Source organism: Suncus etruscus, chromosome 1 (genome assembly GCF_024139225.1).
Source record: "Suncus etruscus isolate mSunEtr1 chromosome 1, mSunEtr1.pri.cur, whole genome shotgun sequence".
Taxonomy (NCBI): Eukaryota; Metazoa; Chordata; class Mammalia; order Eulipotyphla; family Soricidae; genus Suncus; species Suncus etruscus.
In genome coordinates this window covers 140,428,499-140,443,158 of record NC_064848.1, presented here as the reverse complement: position 1 = coordinate 140,443,158, position 14,660 = coordinate 140,428,499, and the positions used below count along the sequence as shown (strand labels likewise).

The 14,660-nt window shown below is 36.8% G+C and overlaps 1 protein-coding gene across 5 annotated transcripts in view; it reads right to left on the bottom strand.

The window, feature by feature from the left end:
• MKLN1 (muskelin 1) overlaps window positions 1–14,660 on the bottom strand; it is a 393,778-nt gene that overhangs the window by 135,213 nt on the left and 243,905 nt on the right. The window lies entirely within an intron of this gene.

The following is a 14,660-nucleotide window of genomic DNA, read 5'->3' as shown; positions in this document are numbered from 1 at the left end:
ACCAATAGATATCCCTTGCGTGATGTAAAAAGGAGTACTCTGAAAAACATTTGTATAGATCAGAAACCTGGATCTATACAAAGAGAATCAGAGAAAAATTAGAAGATGATAAAATAAGAACCAGTTTTTTCTTATACCTATAACAATGGATTCATCAGTTATAATGTACTGCAAACTCAGAAATAATCAATAAACATTTTGCTTGTTTGTTTTTGGGACACACCTGGTGGTACTCAGGTGCTAAGGGATCACTCTTGGAAGGGCCCAGGAAACCATATGAGTGCTAAAGATTAAACCTAGGTTAGATGAATGCAAGGAAAGTTCCCAGTCCTCTGTACTATATCTCAGGCCCCATCACTAAAAACATTTTTTAAAGTATAATTAATGCTAAAAGTAAAGGAAATCAAATTGAATCTCCATTTCAAATCAGAGAAGGCAGAAAGAAAAAAATAATCAAGGAATAAGTGCAATGAAAGAAAAGTTATAAAGATGGCATTCATAAAAACAAACATCCCATTATAACCGAAGACATCAACAACCTTCCAGCAGTAACAGACAGATCCAGAAGGCATAAACTAGAAACTTAAGTATCATTTCAGGGGTCTCAAACTCGAGGGCCAAGCCCTCCATACAACATTTTGTGGCCCTGCCCTAGAGGAATCTTTTTTTGTTTTGTTTTAGTTGTTTGGGTCACACCCCCCAATGTTCAAGGCTTACTACTGACTTTGCACTCAAGGATCACCCCGACCTGCCTCCTGTGGCCCCCAGGTAAATTTAATTTGAAACCCCTGACAGCACCACCAATCAGCACACACCAATGGTGCTGTTAACTTTTATTGAATATTTATCTAATAGCATAATACAGTCTCAAGCTTATAAAGGAACTAATATAGGTCATCAAACATAGTGCTAATATATGAAAGAGTAAAAAATAGTTAAAAGTACTTTTTCAGACCTCAAAGATTCAAATTAATTTAGAAGCAAGTAACAGAAAGACAAATGGAAAATCCCAAAATATTTCGAGTAAATACATTTCTAAATAATACATGGGCCAGGGAAATCTCAAGTTTTAAAACACAGTGAACCAAGTGAAACAGCCAAATGTCAAAACTTGTGTACATCAGTCAAAGCAAAAATTAGAAGAAAATGTTTAAGCTTTCAGGGGAAAAATAATTTAAGATGAAGCAAACAGAAAATCTTTTTTTTTTAATTAAAAAGAAAATGGAGGAAAAGAGAAAAGCAATGAAATCAAAACCTAGTTATTTGAAGACTAACAAAAGTCATAATCTTTGGTTACACAAAAAAGAAATAAAAGACACAAATTATTAATATAAGAAAAAAAGATGATTACCACCTTATTCAGACAGTAAGAGATAGCAAAAATAAACATTATTTAAAAGATTCATTTTCTCAAAGTTGTAAAATGCAACTAGAACGAATTACAACATCTAAGGAAAAATAAAACTGAACAGGCCAAAAACTGTTACCAAAATTAAATCAATAAAGCACCAGTCCAAGATGGTTCCACTGAAGAATTATACCAAACACTTAAAGAAAACAATATCAATTCTTTAAATGTTTCTAGAAACAAAGGCAGAGTAAAAACTTCCTAACTCTAAAAGACCAACATTTTCTAACTATCAAAAGCAAAAGCAAATAAAAACATTATAAGGAAAACTTTAGCTAATATCTCATGATATTATAGATATATACAGATATATAGATAGATGCAAAAATCCTCTCAACAAAATATTAGCAAATTTAAAAATACATTAAAGTACATACCACAAGTTATCCCATGATTTGATCACGATAAGTCAAAGTTAGTACAGCAGTCAAAAATAATTGAATCCATCGAACATCAACTGGCTAAAAAAAACTAGCTATCTGATCAAAATAATAGATGCAAGTAAAAGCATTTCACAAAATACAGTCAACTCATGACTTTAAGTATTAACAAATTAGAACTATAAAGATCTTCCTCATATTGAAAAAACATCTACAAAGCACCTGGAGTTGAGATTATGATTAGATAAATATTAGATTATTAAATATTAGATTTTTAATTATTTATTATATTTCTTTATTAGAGATTATTATTAGATAAATATTCAAAATGTTGAGAAACTAGAGTTGCTTTCCTACTTTCAGAAACAATACATTTCTATTCATCATTGTACTAGAATTCCTAAGACTCAAAAAATAAATTAAAGGTATACAGGTTAAGAAGAAATAAAACTGGTATTTTCATGAAGCATGATCATCTATACTAAAAATATGAATAAATCAACAACAATCCCAGAACTATATGGTGCACAGATGAAAGTCAACTACTTTTCTATAAACCACCAGTGAACAGTAAGAAAATAAATCACAATTCTATATTAACACCCCAAATCAAGTAAAATAGATCTAACAAAAATATGTGAAGATCTATATAAGAAAAACCCTATGATGAAAGAAATAAAAGAAAATAAAATGAATAATGAAAAAATACTTCACATTCATGAATAAGCTCTATAGCTGAAATTACCAGTTTTTCACAATCTGATCTACACTTAGCCCCATCCTAAGTTTGTGGATACTGGTAATAAACCAATCAGTGAATTTGTCACAGAATACAAGATGAACATACAACAGTTAAGTACAAAAGGAAAAAAATCAAAGTCAAGTACATTTTTATATTGAAATAATGAACAAATGGAAATTAAAACCACAAACCATTAATGATTACTTCAAAAAAGTAAAATTAATATAAATCTAGTAAGACATGTTCAGGAGGCTTTCTAGCCTGAAAAAGACAAAATGTTGATGAGAAAACAGCAGAAATGGGAAGCGAATTGTATGCTCAGAGTGAAAGATTCAACAGAGTAAATATGGCCTAAGAAAAATATTACAGTGCTATAAATAAAATTAGAACTAAAAATAGCAGTATGCACTAAAAATAATTTTTTCAAAAGTATTTATTTCCTATTTATATCTCATAAAAAGGTCTAACAGAAGTGACAATCGAGTATCAAAAGTATTCCTAGTTTCCGATTGTGAACTTCTGACACATCAATCCCCCACCAAGGCATGACAGACACAGAACATTTGTATGTACATCATGTCAACAAGAGCGAGCCAAAAGTGACTCCCACTGGTCAAAATTGAAACAACTGAAAATGAATGTTTTTAATATAGCATGAATATAAAAAGAAGTCTATGGTTAATAAATGCCTTTCTTTTTGTAAAAGAAACAAAATTAATTACCTAGAAGTATATATCAACTTGTTACTCTAAAAATTGAACATTAGAAAGAAACCACTATATGCCTTGCTTTTTGTTTTCAGTAAAATCCTATTTTAGAGTAATCAAAGAACTCTAGAGGATAAGGAAACTTTATAAAGAAAACTACCAACTGAAAATATGTAAGGACCACACCAGATCAAACTGTCACTTCCCAAAGTAGTGCCTCTCAAATGACACAATATACAGTATAGGCACCACCTAGAAAAATCATCTTTAACATAAAAAAATAGATTCAAAAGCTAAACAAGTCTTTCTATATAACTCCCACGCCATACAAAATATGACAAAGAAATCAGTGAAATGTTACTATGAAGAAACAACTGGGATACCCAAAATGAAAGAGCCTCTTTGAAACAAGTAGCAGGGTTGGCAGCCCCGACCCACACACTACAAATGGCAATGCTGAGCCTGATGATTAGTGGTTTGAACCTAACAATGGTCATCCTAGTGATGCTGGGGACCACTGGGCTACAAACAGCAGTGCTCAGGCAGGCTGCCATGGGATATTGGAGATCGAAATCAGTGCCTAGTCATGCAAAAGATGTATTCAAACCCTTTGAGCTATCTCCCTGTGCAAAAGATAATTTTCGGTGAAAAGAATTTTAAAGGGACATAACAATAGATAAAATGAACATTTAGATCCAGATTCAAACAAACTATAGAAACAAAATTTAATAGACTGGTTTGACTTTAATATACAATGTTGTTAGATATTATTAAAGAATTATTATTTACCCATTAAGGTAAAATAATGGCATCTTGTTGTAAAAAAATCTTTGAAAAGTGCAAAGAGTCTCCCCCTCCCAAAAATCCCTATCTCCTAGTAACTCCAGGTTACCTCCTAGTAACCTCCTAGTTACCTCCTAAGAACTTGTGAAATGTGAAATGTGTCAAAGGTAATGGAAAGTTATTTCTGGAACTAAGCTATGTAGCATCCAAACGTTCATCATGCTAGCAGATTATCTCCCTCACTGGCTTTGATAAGCAAAAAATCAGGTTGAAGAGGTCCACATCACAACACAGCTTTTAAGAAATTGCGTCCTGACAACAACCACTTAAACTTAAAATCAGATTCTTTTCCACTAGCTTAAACCCCAGATAACATCCCAGCAATGGCTTTGACTGTACGAAGTCTTATAAAGAATCTGAAGCAAAGGATTTATTTAAGCTATGTCCCAAATCTTGAAGCTCAAAAACCACATAGTAATAAATGTATATTGTTTTAAAGTTGTTCCTTAGTGGTAATATACTAAGGATTATAAACTCTACGGATTATAAAATCAAGTTATCTTCTTGATGAATAATAAAAACTTGAAACTTAGGTGACAGGCTACAAAATTAATAAACAAAAGTCCATGGTTTTTCTATATACAAACAATCAAAGTAAAAAAGAAGTACTAATAAAACAAGCCATTCACAAATGTGCATCAGAAAATAAAATATCTGAGAATCAATTTAACTAAAGAGGTGAAAGACCTAAACAAAGAAAACATAAAACACTCATGAATTGGAGAACTAACATAATTAAAATGGTAATACTCCTAAAACAATGTAGAAAGTCAACACAGCCTCTAAAATGTCAGGATAATCATGACATTTTTCAAAATATAGATCAAACATTCCTTAAATTCATAAGGAACATTAACACTCCATGTCCCACATATCTAAAGCAATCTTTGGGGAAAAAAGATGGGAAGCATTCCCCAATCTCAAACCTACTACAAAGCAGTAGTAATAATAACAGGAATAAAGACATATCCTCAGATCAATGGAATAGACTCAAATATCCTAGGGATATGAGGAATTAATCTTTGACAAGGGAGCAAGAAATATAAAGTATAGCAAGGAGAGCCTCTTGAGAGTGGTGTCAGGAAAAATGGTCAGCTACATGCAAAATATAAACTCAAATCTTTTTTTTTTTTTTTTTTTTTTTTGGTTTTTGGTTTTTGGGTCACACCCGGCGGTGCTCAGGGGTTACTCCTGGCTGTCTGCTCAGAAATAGCTCCTGGCATGCACGGGGAACCATATGGGACACCGGGATTCGAACCAACCACCTTTGGTCCTGGATCGGCTGCTTGCAAGGCAAATGCCACTGTGCTATCTCTCCGGGCCCAAACTCAAATCTTTTTTAAACGCCATGCACAAAAGTCAAATCAAAATGGATTAAAGACCTTAATACCAAACTTGAATCCATAAGGTGCATAGAGGCAAATATGGGAAGAACAGTCCATGACGCTGAAGCTTAAGTCATCTTCAAGGATAAAACACCACCAAGTGGAGACAAAAATAAACAAATGGAAGGACCAAAGCAATAGTACAGCAGGTAGGGCATTTATTTGTCTTGCATGAAGCTGACCTGGGTTTAATCCTCGGTATCCCATCTGGTCCCCAGACTACCAGGAGTGATGTCTGAGCAGAGTCAGGAGTGGCCCCTGAGAGCCTCAGGTGTAGCCCCCTCCCCCCAAAAAAGGGACTACATTAAAATAAGAAGTATCTATACCTCAAAGGAAATCAGGCTACAAAGACTGATCAGGAATTGGAGGAAATTATTTATCCAACACTCATCTGATATGTGGTTAATATCAAAACTTCTGAAGGTACTTGTAGAACTTTACTAGAAAAAAGCATCCAAACCCCAACAAAAAAATGCAAAGAAGAGATGAACAGAAATTCCTCAGAGAAGAAATACAAACAGCCAAAAAGCATATAAAAAATTGCTCCACATCAGTAATCATCAGGGAAATGTAAATTCAAATGACAGAGACTGGGACACATCAAAAGGAACAAGAACATCCAGTACTGATGCAGATGCAGAAAGAAAGGAAATCTCATTCACTATGGATAGCAATGTGGACTGGTCCAGCCTTTTTTGAAAATATGGATATTCCTCAAAAAACTAGAAATTGAGCTTCTATATGACCCAGCACTACCACTCCTGAGAATATATGCTAGGAGCCAAAAATAACACAGAAAAGGCATTTGTACTCTACTCCTATATTCAACGCAGCTCTATTTACAGGAGTCAGAATCTTGAAACAACTCAAGTACCCGAGAACAAATGAGTGACTAAAGAACTTTATTCCATGGAATACTTACACAGATGCTAGGATGGAATACTTACACAGATGCTAGGAAAAATGTAGTCATGAAATTCGCTTATACATGAATGAATATGGAAAGTATTAAGATGAGTGAAGAGTCAGAGGGAGAGGGACAGACATAGAATGACTGCATTCATGTGTGGGTTATTAAAAAAGAAAGAATAGTATGGTAATAATACCCAGACAATAGAGACAAGGGCCAGGAGGACGGCCTAGGTTCTATCACCAGCATCTACCACCAGAAGTAATTCCTAAGTAGAGTCAGAAATAACCTGAGCACTGTCAGATGTGGCCCCCAAACACACAAACAACAAACAAAACAAAAAAGTGGGGGTGTAGTTAGAGAAAAGAGACCACTATGACAATGACAGTTGGAAATAATCACTATGGACAAGAACTGAGTGCTGAAAAGAGGTAAAGTGATATGCATTATATTCATTCAGTAACAGTATTACAAACCATAGTGCCTAAAAGGAAGAGAAAGAAAGAGAAAATGCCCTAGAAACAGACTGGTGGGGGAGGGAATGGTGATGGGGAAAGTTCACAGGTAAATGGATGAGTGTTGGAACATTGTATGACTGAAATTCAATTACGATCAACTTTGTATCTCATGAATCTTATGATGATTCAAATAAAAATAATTGGGGGGCACACCTAATAATGGCATTCAGGGGTTATTCCTGGCTCTGTGCTCAAAAATTACTCCAAGAAGGCTCAGAGGAACAGAGAAAATATAGAGGGGTCGAATCCAGGTCAGTCGCGTACAAGGAAAATGCCATACATGCTGTATTACTGCTTGGTGTCTTCCCCACCACCACCACCGGTCAATTTTTAAATTAGGTAACAGGACTAGATAGCTCATGAACTGAGGTTCATGCATGCTGGGGTTCTATGATTCTCAGCACTGGGGGTAGTCACTGAGCATTGCCAGATGTTGCCCAAAAGCCAAAGGGGAAAAAAATAAGGATACGTAAATTATACTTACCTTTTGTTTGGGGGCAACACTCAACTGAGTTCAAGGCTTACTCCTGGCTTTATGTTCAGGGATCACTCCTGGTGAGGCCCAGGAGAACATATGAAATGCCAGGGATCTAACCCAGTTGGCCACATACAACCACTCCAGCCCAAGTTATACCGTATTTGCCAGCATATAAGAAGACTGGGCATATAAGACGACCCCCTAATTTTGCAGTTAAAACATAGGTTTAGGGGGCCCGGAGAGATAGCACAGTGGTGTTTGCCTTGCAAGCAGCCGATCCAGGACCAAAGGTGGTTGGTTCGAATCCCGGTGTCCCATATGGTCCCCCCGTGCCTGCCAGGAGCTATTTCTGAGCAGACAGCCAGGAGTAACCCCTGAGCACTGCCGGGTGTGGCCCAAAAACCAAAAAAAAAAAAAAAAAAAAAACCAAAAAAAAACCAAACACATAGGTTTAGGCCTATATTCGCTGTATCAGAAAGAACGTTCATATGCTGCAACGGTATGTACCACAGAGAGCCAATCACAACAAGCAAAGGTTCAAAGGTTATACTGTAATAGACTTCCTCTCCAACTCTGGCCAATCTGAGAAGGCTTTTTACAGTGTAGATTCGGATCCAGAACATTGTCTCATTTGCATGCATAAAAAGCCTGCTTGGATTGGCTGAGTTAGAGAGGCGATCCGAGCAGCCTGGCAGTGATTGGTGCAGGATCGAGTTGGAAAATTCGTTTTGTGGTAATATTCAGACAATTTTCGTTTAGTGGCATATTGAAACATTTTTCGGGATATACTCGGCGTATATGATGACCCGGATTTTCAGTTGACATTTTTTTGTTTCAAAAGTCGTCTTATACGCCGGAAAATACGGTATTTCTTAAGTTAAAGGAAAATTAGGTGAATGCAAAGAGACAAAGAGACTGAGGGGTGGAGACATTGGAATTCATATGTTTCTATTGAGTACACTTGCTAAGTGTTGATTAAAATATTTTAAAAAGAATAATGGGTGAAGCAGTGGTAACAGCAAATACATATGAGATAATTAGGTAGACAGTCTTTTGTCAATCAATTTCAGGAAGCCATACATAAAACAAGATGGATTTGGGAGTTGCCTGCCTTACTCAACCTCTCCTGGCCAAAATAAATGCGGCTCTTTGCCTCTTCTCATTTTTGTATCCTGTGGCTCTTTGCCAAGTTTGGATTTTGTTCTGCTTCTTCTGAGGAGGGACCTCTGAGGAGAGATCTCCAAGCGTGGAGTCCCGCCCCCAGGCTGCATCTTCCCCTCTCGCATCCCTCGGAAACTGCATGGGCCAGCGAGCAGGGGGACCCGTGTGTCACATGTTGGGTCACATCTGGCCGTTAGTTCTTAGTGTGGAGGATGCAGCACACCTTCACCATCACTGCAGGATTTTTACCCTCAAAGTGGCAAAATGCAATATGAGCTTAATAGATTATTGTCAGAATTATATGCTTTTGTGTGAGTGTCTGCTTTGGCAGGTCACTGCGTGGTGTGGCTCTCTGACTCTCACAGTTTAAAATGTTGACTCTTTGTATCGAACTTGTTAACCACCCCTGCTCTAGTTCCAGAATGAATGCTCCAACTAAAATTCATTAAGGGGCTGATTTAGCAGGAACTAAGGTCTAGATAAGATAAAGGGCTGGAGTGATGCTTGCCTTGCACTCTGCAATGGTGATCTTGATCTTGGCATCCCATAAGGTCCCCTCGGGGCCCACCAAGAGTGATTCCTGAGTGCAGAACCAAGAGTAAACCCTGATCAAAGACAGGAGTGCCCCATCCCCCAAAAAAGACTGGATATGGATAAAGACCATAGAAACACAAAGTTCTCTCACCCTGACAAAGTCCTAACAACTACTCTTATCTGCATATTTAAGGACTTCAAATTAGCCCTGCAAAAGCAACTCCTTTTTATACATATCCCAACGAGGGGAGCATGTAAAGGAAATTTCTTTCCTTTACAGTATTCTCTTCTCTCCCATAATTCTTGAAAACTATTTTGCTTGACTACCTCCTAAAATTCTTTTCTGCCAGAACAAACAACAAACTTAGGTTCTGAGAAAAGCACAACCTCACCTCCTCCTGAGAACTGGGTAGCAGGAGCCAGCTACTACAACTTGACGCCTGCCTTTGTGAGCAGAACTTATATGTCCAAAGCAGCTCAACAGTCCTAAACTCTCAGCATCTAGCCATGAGTCTGTGACAGGTCAAGGAGGAGGGTGGTAGCATTCTTTCCACACCCACACCACACCCCCGTAGCATCTTTTTTTTTTTTATTGTGACCAAAAAGTGAGTAACAAATCTTTCTCAGTAATATTTAAGGTACATAGTGACAATGAATCGGGGCATTCCCCCCACCAGGGTTGTCCTTCCCTCCACCCATTTCCCAGCATGTGTCCCATACCTCCCTCCTTTGCCCCCCCCCCTCAGTGCCCGCAGCATTATCTTTAATGTGGTTATTTTCCCAAACTACTCTGTAGTGCCCTACACATCCCACCAACAACACAGACAACCCATGGAAGCTTATTAGGCAAACAGATGAATGGGAGATGTGAAGTAAGACCACGGTTGTGAAAAGATTGCCTACAAACTGACATAGTGACTGAATTAGGGCAGGGTTGAAACTGAGTGGTTGATCATGGAGAAGAAATAGCTGAATGAACAAAATTGGAACAGGATCCAAAGCATAACTGAAAGAACTGATTTAAAGTAGTCTCTCCATCTTAACAGGTAAAACTATGGAAAAAATAAAACATAAATTTCAGTTTCAATATGCCCTCAAATGTAAAAAATTACTTCTATTGACAAAAAATTATTTTAAGTGTATATGAAATCATAATTGTTTCAGGTTGCTAATACAGTCTGGTCGAGAGTATTTATTTTATAGTTAATATATTCTAGTCAAAATACAACTGGATTAAAAAGCCATAGTTTCTAAACTCAGCCCTAATATTTATTTCTTAAATGGCTATGATTAAGTAAATACACATTTACTGGCCTCAGTTTCTGCATTTGTAAATACGAACAGTATACTCTAAAAAAACACTATTAAAAATTACAGAATGGCAATCGCCCAGAGAATAGAAAGCCATCTGCTTACCATCAACCCATAGCAAAACTCAAGTCAGCAGCTTATTATTACCAAGCACTTGGAAATGTTTGAGCCTACAGCAATTATCTCTAAAGACTCCAGCACTCTGGGAACACATACCTACGTACATACACAAATGAAATGTGGCAACCATTGGGAAAAGAGGGTGGCAACCAATTAAACAAACATTCCCATACAGAACAAGATAGGAAATTCTAAGTAGCCAAACTGGGAAAGACTAAACTAAATGTGGTTTTTTGGTGTTTTCCAGTAAACAGAAAGGTCTGCCAAGTCTAAAAAGTTCTCATTTACACAAGGCCATTAAGTCAATAAAAGAAAATTTTTCCATACCTGGCTTTGTGCTCAGAGATCACTCCTGGGGAGGCACAAGGGCCTATATGGGGTAGTGGGGATATGTAGGGGCCTGCCATATGAAAGCAAGTATCCTACCAACTATAACATTCTTCTGGCACCAACTTAAAATTTTTTAAACAAGTGCTCCTTTGGATTTTATTTCGAAACTAAGAACTGCCACTTTCTACCTAAGGCAAAGCCATTAATTGGGGATGTGATTCAGGGAAAGTTCACTGTTGCTTAGTATGTACATCTCAGACAAAACAGTGATAAAACCACAGAGGAATTAAAGACTTCAGAAACCAAACTATTTCTTAGCACCTTCAAAAGCTTCATTCATGTGTAAACAATTTTTTGAAAATAATCATTTCTGCTTTCTCACTGAATTAAGTTCTCAAAGCAAACATATTTGCTATGTAACAATTTTGCTAAATTTGAATTAGTATTATTTGTGCTACATTGGCAGACACATTTCTTTAAAAAGTATTCTGTAATAGCAACAGCAACACTTTGCAGTTGTGTGTCAAAAAGTTTTGGCATTGTCTTTAATGACAATGACCTCCATTAGCAAAGAAAACAAAAGTATAAATAAACAGATGGGACTTTATTGAACTAAAAAAGTTTTTGTATTACAAAGGAAATGAGCCTGAAATTAAAGGACATCCATACCATTGACTGGGAGGAAAATAGTCATCATCATACATCAGACAAAGAGCTAATATCAAAAATCTATAAATCACTCTCAAAGCTTAAAAAAATTTTAGAAATCCAAAAAACAGGAAGAGATGAACAGATACTTCCTCAGAAACATAAAGAAACTTATGAAGGACAAATTTGGTGATGGGAATTCCCCCTGATTTTATGTTAATATGTACCTGAAATTTTACTGTGAAAGACATGTAAGCCAATATGGTCAAAATAAAAAAAAAGAACAGGTGCTTTCAACAAAAAAAAAAAGAAAGAAACTTATGAAGGCATATAAAAAAGTGTTCAGCATCAGTGATAATTAGGAAAATGCAAATTAAAATGACAACAAGATATACCTCATACCCTCAAGAATAGTTCCTATCACAAAGTCCAAGGCTAGAGAGATAGTACATTATATGGAACACTTGGCTTGTAGAGGTTAACTCAGGTTCAATACCTACCCCCACAGAAAGTCTCTCAAGCCCTGTCAGGGAATCCATGAGCACAAGGCCAGGAGTAAACCCTGCATACCACCAAGTATAGTTTCAAAAACAAAATATTCAGAAACAATGATGGTGGTGATGTAAAAAAAAAAAAAAAAAAAGAAGAAGAAGAAAGAACTCGCGTTTGCTGTTGGTGGGACTGCAACTTGGTTCAGCCTCTTTGGAAACAGCTGGAAACTTACCAAGAATTATAGATGCAAACTTTCCTATGACCCTGCATTCTACTCCTGAACTTCTACCCCAAGAAGATAACAACATTGATTCATAAGAACATATGCAAAGGATGCTCACTGCAACATTATTTACAATAGTCAAGATCTGGAACCAACCAAGTGCCCAACAACAGCTGAGTGAACGAAGACATTGGAGTTTATGTACACAATAGAATATTAGGCGAGAAAAGATGAAATTTTGCAATATGCTGCAATTTTAGTGGAACTGGAGGGTGTCATACTAAGTGAAATAAGTCAGAAAGAAAGACTGGGTGATATCACCCATATATGGAAGATAAAGAATCTGAAAACTTAAGAAGTAGACAATCCCAAATAAGAACAAGTCCCAAGATTTGGCCAACAGAATTGAACTGAGGAGGCTAAATACGGCAGAGGGTCCTAGAGACAAAGGTAATGGGATCCTGGCATTCTGGTGGTGGGCATGGCTTCACAGCACTACAATATAGTATTGATACCACTGTTCTTCAAGAAAAAAAAACTTAAACAACACTTGTGCCTAGTCTTCTCAGTTTATATGGAAATAAAGAGTAAGAGAAATTTACAAAATCACCAACTAATTGCTGATAAACCTGGGATTTCTCAAGTCTTCTGTCCTGTTTAAGTGTTCTATACCATTTCCACCTTTTCACGTTTTTCTTTGTACTTGACCTTTGTAGCAGAGTATAAATTTGAAGTCTTTTTTTTCTACTTATTGTATGAATGGGATCAATTTCCTGATGTACCTTTAAAAACAAGCCAGTTTTACATGTGAATAACCAACTTTCAGACAAATCATACTACATATTTCATACTCTATAGAGCAGTACTTCCCAACCTTTCTGAACATGTTCTACTTCCAATCTGTTTCCTTCCTGTAGCTCCCTCTCCCTGTCCTACCAGTAGGACTCTAGTTTTAAGCTGTGGTGCCCCACTTAGGCTATTTTCACCTGTGGTATCCACAGCAGGAGTCATGGGCCCTATTTGAGAAATTCTGCTGTAGAACTGAGCCCATTTACATTAGACCCAAGGTGTTCATACCAACAAACTCCCAAATCAGCCAACATTCTATCAAAAGCATTGGCATGGCCATCTTATAGCTGGTATTCAATATAATTTTTAAATGTATTCTACTGCATTTTCCAGTATTTCATAAGAACTAAGGGAGAACTAAAATACATTTCACTCTGCTGGTAATATTATTTCAGCTAAAATCAATGTAGCCGGAAAAGTATTAATGAAACCCATGTAAACAGTCAAGATTAGAAGAGAAGCTAGGGGGCCGGTGAGGTGTCGCTAGAGGTAAGGCCTTGCAAGCGCTAGCCAAGGAAGGACCCCGATTCGAACCCCTGGCATCCCATATGGTCCCCCAAGCCAGGGGCGATTTCTGAGCTCTTAGCCAGGAGTAATCCCTGAACATCAAATGGGTGTGGCCCCAAAAAAACAAAAAAAAACAAAAATAAAGAAGAGAAGCTAGTACACAGGTGTCCACAGTAATAAGGATTTACTCATTTTTCACCTCTACATTCACCCCATTCTATGAAAATGAATTTGAACCTTCTAAGGACCTTTCCTTTACCAGGTGACAGCAGAAGGGAAGAGTCCACTCAGGAAAATAGCCTTTTCCTGATTCAGTAATGCTTGCCTTCAAGACTCCCAGTTTCCTGTTCCTGACGCATCTGAGGGTTCCCCCATGCCTACCCAATGTGTTAATGCAAACTGCATTTGTAGTACCAGGCTTTAACATCAGAATACATACCACTGGCAGGCTTTCCTCCCCCACCTAACGCATACATTCTGGACATCAGGCAGAACTCATCAAACTAAAGACTTGCATCCTTCAGCTCAGAGAAATCTTTCTTTAAAAAACAATTTTTCTCTGTTTCTCCTGATCCTTTTAATTTTAAACTTACTATTAAGTAGAAGGTGCAGGAATGCTATAAATGGTTGCCAGCTGTCCCCTGCACAAGAAGACTCCCCTGAGGAATAAAAGCTAAAATCCAGCCTATAGCCCAGTTACCATTCCTGTATTCTGGTCTAAAAGCACAAAAGTGCATATGAATGAGATAGTAGTCACTTTGGATCAATGTTAGATGTCATGACTCAAATTATCGCAGATACTCTCCATCTTTGTTTCTTCTAGATTTTTAGATATTTTTCTATGTGTTATGTAATTGTAGAAAAATAGGTATGGAAACATTATCACTTGTGGAACTATTTCACCAGTCAAATATTTTTTGCCTAGGTTCAAGAATAGGTTATTTATAACTGGGGTCATAATTAATTTTCTTTAAGTTTCAATGGGCAAACAAGATTGAAATCTAATTCAATTCAACACTCAAGTATTTTTTGTTCATAACTCCCTTAAATAATTTTGAAAATTCTCACCGTGTTTTTGTTGCTTGGTTTTAGTGAAGAAAAATATACTTTGAGT